General features: G+C 38.9%; 1 long non-coding RNA gene across 2 annotated transcripts in view; it reads right to left on the bottom strand.

The window, feature by feature from the left end:
• The window catches only part of LOC136991667 (uncharacterized), a 62,661-nt gene that overhangs the window by 30,253 nt on the left and 18,887 nt on the right, over positions 1-13,521 (bottom strand). The window contains exon 3 of one of the 2 annotated variants that reach the window (XR_010883880.1): positions 10,700-10,765. The exons of the other annotated variant lie outside the window; for it this stretch is intronic. This is a non-coding gene — a long non-coding RNA (uncharacterized lncRNA). Of the gene's footprint in view, positions 1-10,699; positions 10,766-13,521 lie in introns of those variants that run through there. 2 annotated transcript variants of the gene reach the window in all.

The raw sequence follows: 13,521 nt of genomic DNA on the forward strand, positions 1-13,521 counted from the left end.
AGTATTTCCTTTGAGTGCATGTTTTGCTGGATTTACCTACTGTCACTTAGAAAATCAGCATTACTACTCATTTCTGAGATCTCTCAGAGATATTATATGTTGAGCTGAACTGTATGCTCACTTGAAAATAAAGACAACAAATGATATACTGAAAATGTTCAAAAGTTTACACCAGAAAGCCCATTCAAATTTTAATGAGTATTTTTCCACCCAAATGGCAACACTTCTACTATTTGCCCATCAGTTACACTCAACAGATAAGACTGAGGTGGACTTCCTATTATAACAAGCTCTCTGGTCCTTGTTGATGATCAGTGCGTCCTGTCCAAATGTGTACAGCTAACTTTCATTCACCGACAGCCACACTTGTTGGTAGACTCCACACTGCATTCATAGCCTGTAGTCATCAGGATGACTTTTCTCCCCAAATAAGGTGGTCCCTATGCTGCAACTATGCTTCCCCCTTCCCAAAATGTGCAAAACTACACTTTTCTATCTCACCACTTTTGTATCAGCAGCAGGCCCTCACACACACCTCTGTGGCATGTAAAGGGACTTTTCTATAGATCTGTGGACCGTGGATATGCTCCTTTTGAAATATGGTTCGTCTCTGTAGTTGCAAAGCACTTTCTACAGAAGCTGCTACTGATCTGTCCATGAATGCAGCTGGGATGACAGTGGCAAGCTTAGTACTTGTCTTCCCTTCTCATATGTGGTATTTTTTTGCAAAATGGCTGTGTTTTCCTCATTCAAAAGCTTGGGTGTAGCCTTTACACACATCTACTATAAAATTCTGTACTGGTGATGGGCTGTGGCTGTTATGTGTACATAGTCAGAATGCAAGGAAATATGGTATATGGTAAAAAGAATGTGTTTCTAAACCCTTTGAAAATGCAACTTGAAGTTCTGACTTAGAATGCATTTTAGGAAGCAGAACTGCTAGTATGTGTGTGTGCTTGTGAAATGTGCAGCTCAGAAACATTCCTTCTCCTTCCTTTTTCTCTCTTTGCCTCTGATAAGAAAAACGGGCCATGTTTAAAACAAAGTGCAGTAATAACAACTGAAGTGTGGGCCTGTGCTCACAAACAAATTTGAAAAGGTGTCAAATTGTGTTTACACTTATATGAATGCAGGTTTCTATCTAAAGAACTTAAATATTTTCAACCAAGGCCTAGTTTTCTAGCAAAGAGAAGTTTGCAATACTGTCCTCTCCAAAGCAAAACTTTTACTTTTCTAAATTTGACCCTACTTTAAGAATTTCCAGACATGCAGCTATTTGTCCTATTTCTGGTTTCAATCAAAAATAAAATAGCACATCTACATTTCATAATACTGTAACCGAAGTTGCAAAATTTTCTTTGTCTGTATTGAGTTGAATACAACATACTAATCTGAAGTTGCAGGGAGACACACCAGCAGGTGGAGTAGCCAGAGATTGTTGATGCCCATGTAAATCAAACTTGGCAAGATCTGCATTTGGTTTTGCTCCAGATTTTTTAACATTGCAAGACAGACTTCTTAGCTAGATAGCCTTCCAGGAATCTTAAAGATGCTCCGAGAATTAAACAATTAGAGAAAGAAAAAGCTGTACAAATATTTACTTACAATTATTACTGTGGTACTTTCAAATCCAGTCCTCCAAACACTTAATATATGCACTTAACTTCAGTGGGAGTACTTCCATTGACTTCAGTAGAAATACTCATTGGCTTAAAGTTAGACACAGATGTGTTTGCAGGACTGGAGCTTTAGATCTTGTATGACTGGTATTAAATTCACCTTCCAAATGTAGCTTTAAAGTTCATTTCATAATGGGACTCCTGGGGAAACAAGCTTAGAAATAATATATGGGCCTGGAAAAATATTTTGAGTTCATAAATAATATGATAGGGGATATTTTCAAACTTTGGAATAACTTTTCCATTGAGGCAGGTTTAAAGACTATTTAAAAGAAACGTGAAGCTTGATTTAAACACTGGAATATATTGCCTGAGGGAAGAGAATATACATTTTCTTTTTTATGAATTTGGTTTTGCTGAATTATCTCATCTACTGCCGTCCCATCTGCATTTGCAAGGGGCTTACTTTATGAAAAACAAGAAGAGAAAGGACATTTCATGCCTAAGGTGGATCTCATCTTCTGTGAAAATGCATCTTATATATGTCTCATGTTTGATATTTAGGTGTGATCACATGCTATATGAGTAAGAGAACTCAATACACTAGGCCCAGTTTATCCTTGCTTTGCCCTTTGTATTGTCAGTAACATCGATACAAAGTGAAAACATCTGTAAAACTCCATCAGGTCACGGTGCCACCTGCCCGGGCAGAAGTGACCGAACCTGGTGCAGGGTAACAGTGGAGAGTGCCCAGCATGTTTCTCTGCTCAAACGAAGCAGTGCTCATAATGCTGTGGTGAACGGAAAAGGGTGAGGGGCCCATAATCCCCTCTGTGTTATATGTGCAAGCAGGATCTGATCCGGACACCGCAATGCAGTGCTGAAAGCTGAAGGAGGTGCTTGAGAAAGAGAGAAAAAACACAGGAAAATGACAGCAAACCTTCTTTTATAGTAAAGAGAATTACAGGCCAGCCGAGAGGGCGAGGGAATCAACTGGTGCTGTCGGGCTGAAGAAGTATTTGGGTACTAACAGTACCCAATCATCTTTTCTGTAAGAATTTTTTTTTATTTTTGCAGATGATTTCTAATTTTATGCAATATTTAAATTTAAACTTTTAGGACTTTTCTATGAGGCCAAGTGGAACATCCTTGTATAGTTCTGCACAATTCTAAAGTACCTGAAAACTCAAAAACAGGTAATATTTTTCCCCAGCTTGAGGAAGTACTTGTGATAAAGCCACAAAATGTAAGAAGATAGAAAAATGATAGGATTTTATAAAGACTATTACAAAAATTCAAAAAATTGAAGACCAAAGATCTTTTCCATAGGCTTCATTAAACAATCCTGGAAAGACCACATGGAATAATCATTTTCTATCATATCCTCTAGGACTTCTCCCTAAGGACCATTGGCGTAACCAATCTAGTCAAAACACTAGACAGCTTTTATTGTGGTCAAAACCTTGTGTTTAGGAGATCAGGTTTTCTAGTGAAAGGTTCAGGACAAACAGGAGCGCCTGGACTACAATTTCTGTATTTGTCTGGGGGGGACTGCCTGAGCAATACAGATGCAGCCACAAAACTTTTTCTCTAGGACCTCTTTACAAGCAAAAGAAGCACTCTGAGGTCAGAAGGAATAAATTCAAAGGGGGTCGAACCATACGCAGTGCTTAGGAAATTACAGACAGTGCAGTCTAAATTAAACTAAACACTTCTCCAGCCTCTGAGGGTATTGCTAGAAGGAGCAAAGATTGTTTAAAGCTGCCTTCCTTGCTGAGATACCAAATGCTGTACATCTATCTTCCTATGCCCTGACCATATTCCTTGGCCACATATCCAAGACACAAAGGAACTGGACTGTGAATTAACACAGATCTACTGGACATGCTCCTACTGCTCTCCAAGTCACTTCGCTGAAGGGATGCAAACTTCCTTGTAAATCTGCTCCAGAACCAGGCATCATTTGTTCAGTCAGATTTCTGCACATTACCTTCAGGACCTTTCTTCCTAGGAGATGATGGTAATGTCATGACTGCGATTTGTGATACTGAAGTCCAAACCCAGGTTCATATTTAATAACAATGTTCATTTTTTATCAATAAGTTTGTGACCTCTGTAACACAGCTTGTAAGATTTATAGATTTTTCTATATAGACGAGATCTATACATACCTGAATTGTAAGTACTTTGTAGTTCCCACTAGTTAATAACTTATTCCTGAAAAATACTTATTTCACCCTCTTGAGGTGATATGCAATTAGCAGACTGTTGTTTTATGTCAGCTTTGCCTGTATTAATGATTTGTTCCAAATTCACACATCTTATGATCTTATTGGTTAATTACCATTCAAGGTGTAATGCTAGTGAAATCTGTGGAGTTCCATCCTTGATAAAGTTGTTTCCCTATTTTAATATGTTTGCAGCAGCAAAACCTTCTGAATTAGGGAACAAGCATATTTTTGGCTATATCTATATTAGCAAATAGTATGGTGGAATAGGAGTGGATATATACAGTGAAACACAGTGCAGAGGATCCAGCATCAACAAAAGTATGTGTTTCAGGAGTTTCACTTCAGACTAGCAGTAATCTGATCCCATGGAGTGAACGTTTATTAGCAGTTGGAATGCATTAGATGTGCTCTTGGAGAAACTTCCAGCTAAGTTTCATCTCTAAGGATGCTATCTTGCATACTCCCATAGCTTCTCCATGAAGCAAACCAAAGTGCAGTAAGTGGGGACTATCAGGAGAGCCATTTCACAAGTGCACTCTTTATTTGAGCTAAAATGCCAAAGTGGATGGACCCTCAGTGTCTCAGAGATGCTGAAGACCAGGCTTGACCACTCTTAGAGTATGCTTACACCTTATTCTGAAGCATTGTGTAAGAGGTCCAAGAGAGACCTATGTGAGCTAGTACGACCTGAAAGCACAGGGAATCCATCCCAACAGCACTGTGATGTCCCTGAGCTTATTAGCCCATCTTCTCATTACTGTTCACTCTTCAACTAGCTTGTTCAGTCTTATCTTAAGAATCTCTGTGCTATGCCATATGGTCCAGGACAGAAATGCCCTTAAGCAATCTCTGAATAGAGCTATCACTCTGGCAGAATAACAGTGCTATTTAATGTGCAGGCAGCTGAATCAGGTTCTAAGAGAGAGGTCACTGAGTTTTACAGGAGTGCATGATCAGTCACCAGTTGAATCCAGATCATCTGACTCCAACACGTATCTTTAAACACGAAGCCATCTTTCTCATTAATGCAAGTAGTATGAATTGTGACTGACCATAGTAATGAAGAATATACTTATTCCAGCCTTTAATTCAACTTTCTACTTTCCAGTTGCCACAGGATTCACAACAGATGAAATTGTGGGCTACAAATACCAAATAAATGACTGTCTGATTAACAAAGGATTCTTGTCTCACTAAAGTTTGAGACACCAAAGTATTTTGGTGCTTGTTTTCTTTGCAATTAGGAAGTTTGAAAGGTTACTATGTTGAACACCATAGACAAGCAAAGCTTGCAGGGAGAGGCAATGTTTTACATTAGACCAACAGATGGTTAGACCATTGAATTACATTATATTTACATTAGACCATCAGATACAAACAGAAAAAAAGGACAACCTTTGGGATCAGACTTTCTTCTCCAGGTCACCACAAACATTTTTTGGAGCCCTACACTTTTTTTTCCATGGCATTGTAAAAACTTCAGAGAGGCAGAAGAGAAGTCGTTCAGATTTCATGGACAGAACTCTGAGTAATGGATACTTAATTTGAGTTGCCCTAGACATTTTCATGAGCTGAAGTTTTCATGAGCTATGAATCTTTGCAGAGCACAGATTTAGGTACTCCTTTTCACCAAAGAATTCCGAAACTGAACCATCGCTTCAGGGCTGTGAGAATGTAAAAGGTTAATGAACAATTTGTGACTGATGGGCCAATGCATGAATTAAAATAAACTGAGATAATCCTTGGCAGAACAGATTAGTGTCAGGTGATCTGATCTTTCCTAAAGAAAAGCCCTGACTTACACAGAAACATTGTTTGGCAAGATGTGATGTTGGGGCCCTTGCGGTGCTTCAGAACAATAATCTATATGAGATATAGAGCATGGAACTAACACTGTTTAGGATTAATTGCTTAGCACAACTTGCTTAGCATTAGTAGCTAAATTTGCTGAAGCCTTAGGCCTCAGGCTATAGCCACTGCTACGTGCTTTGAAGTAGTCCACCAAGGACACTGGTGCAGCTGGAAATGATACATCCTGAGAAAGTACAGATAAACTAGCAGAAGCCAGTGGGAACCAAGGTTAAGGGTAAGATAGCTTTGCTAAATAAGTAGCAAGGTACAAGGCATGACCGCTGCGTGCGTGATCGGTGCCATGATTGGCTCCCTGTGACATAATCTGCATGGTGATTGGCCTAGCAAAGTGTACGACTGCACAAACATATATAAGATGGGCAAATTGCCGAATAAAGTTGGAATTGAACCTGCATTCTGTGAATGCGTATGATTCTTTCCCGTCACTCCCGCGGACCGCGACAATGTGATTCTGTTGATTTGCAGAATGATGTCTGCATGTATGTGGCTTTTTGAAGAAGAGGAAGAGGAAGAAGAAGAAAAGGGAGAAGAGGAACAATAAGAAGACGAAAAGGACGAAGAAGAGGAAAAAGTCAAAGGTAAAGGCAAAGGAGAAGAAGGAGTAGCCTGCTATGGCAGTGTGATCAGATATTGAAGCCATCATGTTTCCTGCTTAAGGATTAAAGAAATATTATAGGTTATAGGCTACAATATGATTCTAATTTGGGAGGAGATACAAATAACAGTGTAGACATTGACAGTACAGCAGCTGTATCATAGGTAGAAAGCAACTGTAAAAAGAACATATCTTATAAGCTAATACATTTGGGGAAATGTAATCTGAAACATATTGAATTCAACAGGAGGGAATGATGCTGGGAATGGAAAAGGAATATCAGTAGGGAAACAGTAATGATGAAAGGACTCCTGTAATAAAGAAAAGATATATTTTCTTCATCACCAGAAACTTGATATAATTACTTATACAGGACAGTGTAAGGGAAAGTAGAGCAAGAGACAAGTGGGGAGAGTTTGATGAAGATTTACTACCTGCATGAGGTGTCTTTATGGGGGTGATCTGGTGATCTGTCTACCAAATAAAGAAGGGATATAAACAGCCCAAATAAATGAAACACTTGAAAGCTCTAGGGCTAAACTGTCCTCGACTTATTCATATGAGTAGCTTTTTGAAATCAAGAAGACAAATTTCATGAGCAAGCCAGGCACATTTAGACCTTTAAGAGTATTTATAAGTGAAACTTAGAGTTATAAGTGAAGCTTAGATTTCTTCAGGCAATATACTACACTGACTGAATCTCTGGACTGGGATTCAGAAATACGGATAGTATTTCCAACTTCCTTCCTACAAAATCTTGAACATGCTCATTTCTCTGTGCACTTCCATCCCTTTTCTTATTTATTTAGTTTGGAAACCCTCTGAGGCAGAAGCTTACTCTTGTTGTGCAAACTTACATAGCCAAGGACAGTAAGATATGTTTTTGAAATGGAATTTCTAGGTACAGTTACCACACATCAATAAATGTCAGATATAATCTTTCAAATATATATTTACAGGTTACTTATCTTCACATCATTTATCAGGTCTGAACTCAGTTCCTGCTGCTTTGGCTTTTTTGGTTTTAGTGATATATACATATTTTTTTTGAGAAGAATTATGTTCATCTGAAAAGGAAAATCTTTGGGTTAGCTGTGTGTGAGTAAAACATTGCAACTGCTATACGTAGCTACAGCTGTACCTTTCCGTTACAATTCTGTCTAATATTCTATTATCACTTGACTTTTATAAGATAAATAGTATATTGGTACTAGTTCATTACAATCAGGCAGAGAGAAAACTCATGCAGGAAACTTACAAAGTTTAAGATTCCTTTAGAATTTTCTAAAATGTTCTGCTAATGCACTTCAATTAATATTTCTAAGCAGAGTTATCATGTGGCCTTGGACAGCTGTGGTTAGCACTGTGCAGCATAAAATATTGAATACTGAAGGAAAAGATTGCTTTGTCAGCCAAAGGTACAAAGCATGAATTCCCAAAGAGGCTCAACAATGTACTGGATAATGTGAGATTAATCTTTCAGAACTGCAAGTTGACATATGCAGTCAACATGCCGACTAGTATATGTACTGCAAGCACTGGGAAAGGAACGAATTTCTTCACAGGTCTGTGCTTTGGTTTTAAAACATCTTTTCTTTCACAGAATCTTTTCACTGCTTTTGCATCAAACAAGTTCATGAAACATAATGCAATTGACCTTTGCAATGTAATTCACTGTTGTCACCTAATAAAGTGGCAAATATTTTGAAGATGCTTTTATTAAAGGTCTTATGCCGCATTTAGATTGCATTATTTGGGCAATGATACAAAATTAGAAAAGACAAAATATTTTAGTGATATTTGCAGTTTCAGTGAATTTCTCTGGTAGTTACATAAGCATCAATTGTAGCAGGCCACCTGCTCTCCTTACCTGGAGTCACAGTGGGGATCAAACCATACTCACTTTGGTTTTAGGTCCATTTTCTTCTCCTACCTCTGACTGACCTTATCTGCTCACACAGCTTTACCCTTTCTGCACAAACTTTTCTTCTGACCCAACTCTCTCCATCTAATCCAAAATATGAGTTTATCTCTACACCTTGCCTTCTAGCGTTTCTCAGTTTCCACTTACACAAAATATTTCTTAAGCTGAAATGCTGGTCAGGGATTCTTCATGCCACGTAAGAAAACTGGAATAGCATCAAAGGGCTTTGAAGTATTGTATCTGGTGGGCAATCTATTCCAGTGCTTAATCATCCTTAAAGTTGGGAAGTCTTCCCTAGTGTTTGACCTGAATTTCCCTTGCTGCAGGTTAAGCCCATTGCATTTTGTCTTGATCTCCAATAAACATGAAGAACAATTTGTTTCTGTCCTTTTCACAGCAGTCTTTATGTGCTTAAAACTGCTCTCACGTCTCTCCTCACTTCTCTCTTCCCTAGACTAAACAAACCTCATCCTTTCATTCTCAGATGTCAGGTTTTCTAGACTTTTGATCATCTTTGCTGCTTCCCTCTGGTTCATAGGTTTCTTAAAATAGGCTAGCCAAACCTGAGCATGGAGCTTTAGATGAGGTCTTGCCATAGCTAAACAGAAAAATTAAAATGCATACTTTGAAGGTTTATCTTATACATTTTTATGCGTCCTGCATTATATTCGTTTGTGATCTACTAAATCGTCTTACCCTTTTGCCCAGAAGGACCATCTAGCTGTTTGTTCCCCTTCTTTCATTTGTGCAAGTAATCATTTCAAAGCGTACTACTTTGCACTTGTCCTTATTGAAGCATTAATGTATTTATTTAGTATTTTAATAATAAAATAAATTACTATTTGTTTTTCTGTCATCAGAACCACTAGCAAAAATTCTGAAGATATTGATCCAGTAAAAGTACTTTAAAAATACTTTATCGTATATACCCAGGTTGCTTATATCATCTGAGACCAAATTAAGAGAGACCATTTACTATTTCTCCACAAGGCCAATTACCCTGTTACAGAGCAGAATTAGATTAGCATGACACATTGTTATTCATAAGTTTAGCCTGGTATTTACTTATTATCTTGCTGCCTTCTAATAATTACAAATACATTGTCTAAATACTTCTTTTGATAATTTTCCAAGAATTTAAGTTCAGTCAACCTATCTGCTTTTTAAAGGGGGCCATTATGTTTCTTTTTCTATCAAACTGTAGAGAACAACATCAGGCTGCCTTGGAAGAATCTCCTCTGCTCCCCTAGTTACAAGCCATGGCAAGACCAGAACTGCAGACGGTGGCAGAGGGGCACAGAAGGGGAAGGAAGGTTGCACCGAAGAATTGTCAGATGACTCTGCAACCTGTGTCAAGAACCAGGTGATGCTGCAATAATGCAGTGACCACTTTAGCTCCTGGAAGAGCTCACAGCTGGCTGACTGGAGAAACAGTGTGAAGTCCTCACCCCCTGCTACGCTGTGTGCTCTGTGCTACGTCTTACAGTGGTGAAAAATAGCCTCCTGCCCTTGTCTTCACAGAAAATACACTTCACACTCCTGGCATGTCCAGCCACAGCTGAACGTACTTAACAAAGCTGAACTCCCCTGTCGCTTGTATTCCTAACCTAGGGGTCCTTCAACTATTCCTCCTTCCACTCCACTTAGACAATATCCAAATGCAAGTCATTCTTCCCTGTGCAGCTGCTCGATGTCTCATTTTACTGAGTTTTGTAACTCCCCAGCCAGCCTCATGGTGCATGGTTCCTCCTTTTCATCACCTCAAAACACAGGTGCTAAGTTCTTAATGTCTTATCTGTCTACCTTTCCTCATCATTCCGATAACATCACTTTCATTCTTCATATTATCTACTGGCTCCCCCCTTCTCCACCACATGAAACTATGTCAATGAAAAACTGAAAAATGGCAGCAATGAATCAGACCTAGCGGCAATGTTCACAACTCATTTAAAAAGCAGTTTGGGGAGTGGCTGTGAGCACGCCTTGACCTGCCTGTCTCTTATTGACATGGGTGACTTGTGGACACCTGCAGTCAGCCAGTAGACAGCCTGCCTGGATATGCCTGGTGTTTACCCACTGGCTGTGCTCAGGCACACAGTAACCTGCATGCTCCATGAGATGCTTTCCCATCATAGCTGGGGCCATGTTTTCAGGTTCACTGTCTGCACAGACAGTGAATCTGTTCTTGAAGACAGCTTTGGTGCTCTGCCCCGCACACAGTGTGGATAGGGCTAACGGTTTCCTTGTGGAATTTGAAGGTGCTGCTGTAACTGGTTTTTGAAGTCTGTGTATGCAATGGTTCAGACTCAGTTCACTTCAAGTTATTGATGTGAAGGATTGAGTAACCACTGAAACAAAAAGTAATATAGGTTAAGTAAAGAAATAGACCAGCTATATGTTGTGACTTAAAAAGAAACTTTAATGATCACTTTATTTGGTCTTCTTCCCAAATATTTTTCTGCTTTCATGTTTTCCAAATAATAATCCTCTCGTTGATGCAAGAATGTGCTGAATCTCCGAAGATCTTTTTAAAAGGAGAGAGAGAGACCAGTTCTTGATTTTTGAGTAGGATGTATATATTAAACATATACACTGTCATCCTCACAGATGGTACTGTATTAGAGTGAATTATGCTGGGCAATCAGGAGGGCAATAACATAGGATCTGATATTGGCAAAAGAAAAAAAGTAAACCCCCCTTTACAACATCAAACCAATTTTAGAAATGGCAACAAAAGAAAAAAGTTATGAGGAATGTTTTGCTTATTTATTGAGTCTCTGGACACCTTAGAAATTTGAGTGACTAATACAACTTCATTACTTACACAGCAAGACTCTAAGTATATGTTTTCAAAGTATCTTTTGGACTTGTCAGTGTAACCTAAGAGAACTTGCTTAGAAACAAGATGTGAAGATTTAACATTAAAGATGGTGTTTTGCTTTTTTCCAGATGTGACAAAAATTGCTCTGCCATATATTTCCTAATGAACATATTAGAATTCACCTTTCAATGGCTCTGTGGCTACAGAGATGCACATCTCAATAGAAGTATAACCCAGAGAGTGTATACTAGAGCAGACTAAGGCCTCTAAGGCCTCATTCTTTCCTTCACAAACCCTTACAGAGAACAGTTTGTTCTCTGCCTGAAGTTATAATCTTGCTCTTCAGTTTTACATCATATCATAGGGATTTTCCAGCTCTTTTTGTGTTTTCTTGTCTTTGCTTCCAGGTTTTTCAAATTGAAGGCTACTGAAGTCTTCAGTAAGAAGCTTAAAATTTTGAATGTATGAGAAGCATATTCTTAGTGTGCCTAAGCTCTTTGCTGCACGTATAATGTGTTCCCACTGGACTTATTCTTTCATTTTTCTGTTGACAGGAAAAAGAAATTGAGCAACTGTATCTCTTCATTTGCAGTCTTGGAACTGCTCAGGTTAATGCCTGTATTGATACTGAGGGTCCAAAAATGCAGACAAGGATTTGATGGATTGCTTGCAAAAGCAAGAGGACTTTTCTGAGTCTCCACTGCTCCAGATTAGAAAATATATTTACCTGCCTAAAGACTGGAGGACAAGATTTATTGTGTACCTGAGCTGGCCTGTTGCCAAAATAACTCAACCTACCACACTATAAACTATATTAGGAAATATTTAGAATGAGGAAAAAAAGTCAAAGCCAGTGGGAAGCTTGTTTATAAACCTCTGTCTTAAACTGGAGGAACAGACAAACATAACCCTATCTCAGCCATTCACCTCAATATGAAATTGAACTCATAAGCAGAGCCTGTGAATGAGCAAGGTTCCTTCAGCGATTCCTCTTCCCATGAGTTTGGGAAGTAGCAAGATTGTGTCTAGAAACCTATGCCAACATCTGTTTTATAAAAGTATTTTTCATTTTTTATCCTTTTAATCTTTTATCTTTAATCCTTTAATTCTGTTGCTCCTCTGAGCTCTAGCAACCCAAAGGACCAACTAGATAACTGAGCTTTCAAAGTTAAAAAAAACCAAATGAGTGCAGGAATCCTTCAGTGGCTTCCCCATCTCAGTTTTTAAATATGTTGCAGAATGGCTTTTGAACCTCCTCTTCCCCTTCCCAGAGAAGACCTCTGTATCGGGCAGCAAGCTTTATCACTATAGATAGTAGAAAAGAGGAATCCTTAAGCCTTGGTTGTTCCTGCCTCATGATCCTAATCAGCTCTGACACAATCTACACCAGATTGCAGACAGCACATATGTGTGAATAGGAAATAAAGGATCTGCAGTAACTTTTACAAGAGAAGAAGAATCAAAGTCAGGCAAATTCCGCGAAGAGAGATAATACACATGGCAAAGAGGAAGAGAATAAGGGTGAGAGGAAGGAGAAAAAGGACAAGGAAATCAGATCCAGGAGGGAAAGGGCAAACAAAGACTGCACCTACAAAGATATTCCTTAAGTAAGTGAACTCAAGTTTTGGGATTAAGTACTGTAAAATCATGTGTGTATCTTTTATCTTCTCACTAAGCCCATCAAGCTAGCAAGTGACAGATATAACAGTCCACTTCTGCTGCTTTTTGTATCTCCACAGTAAATGGCTGACCCCTCTTCCTGATGATCCTTTAAAAGGGAAAGGTATCACATATGGAGAGGTATATGCAACACTTTTCAAATAGCATTTTTTCCCCCTCCAAATAGTTAGAAACTACAGAATTGTTGCAGAACATGGATTGGTATGAGAATAGACTATTTGCAAGTAGACGTGCTCACAGTTCATGCTGATTCTAAGCTTGAGGACAAGATGCAAGATGTGGGGATAAGGGAAGTACTATTTCCAAGCAGTTAATTCTTTGTGAGTAATGGCCACAACTATTTGCCTGTCGGACTTCCACATGAATGAAGCACGATCAGGAGACACTGCTCATCCTCTCGGTTGTCTTTCCGTGAAGTATGAGAACTCTGCTCTTGAGTGCTAATACAGTATTCCCAGAGAGTCACTTCCTTGCTCAAGTAGGGGGCTCAGAGTCAGGAGACAAGTTCAAGTGATTTAAGACTCAGAGACTGAGCTGTCATGAGCCATATGGTGGACAAAGAAAAAACAATGGTGAGAAATGAAAGATGTAGAAAAAGGAAAGAGGAGGGAGCAGTGAGGAATGAAGTCATGCATTTTCACGTGACTAAAGCAAATGACTGGGGGTCCAAACTCCTGCGATCTATTGAAAGCTTTCCTAATGATTGACCTAAACTCTCTCCACTTGTACTTGTGCAAATGGGATTATACAATTTGTCTATATTACAGGTATGCAGAAGG

Source organism: Apteryx mantelli, chromosome 3 (genome assembly GCF_036417845.1).
Source record: "Apteryx mantelli isolate bAptMan1 chromosome 3, bAptMan1.hap1, whole genome shotgun sequence".
NCBI classification, from domain to species: domain Eukaryota; kingdom Metazoa; phylum Chordata; class Aves; order Apterygiformes; family Apterygidae; genus Apteryx; species Apteryx mantelli.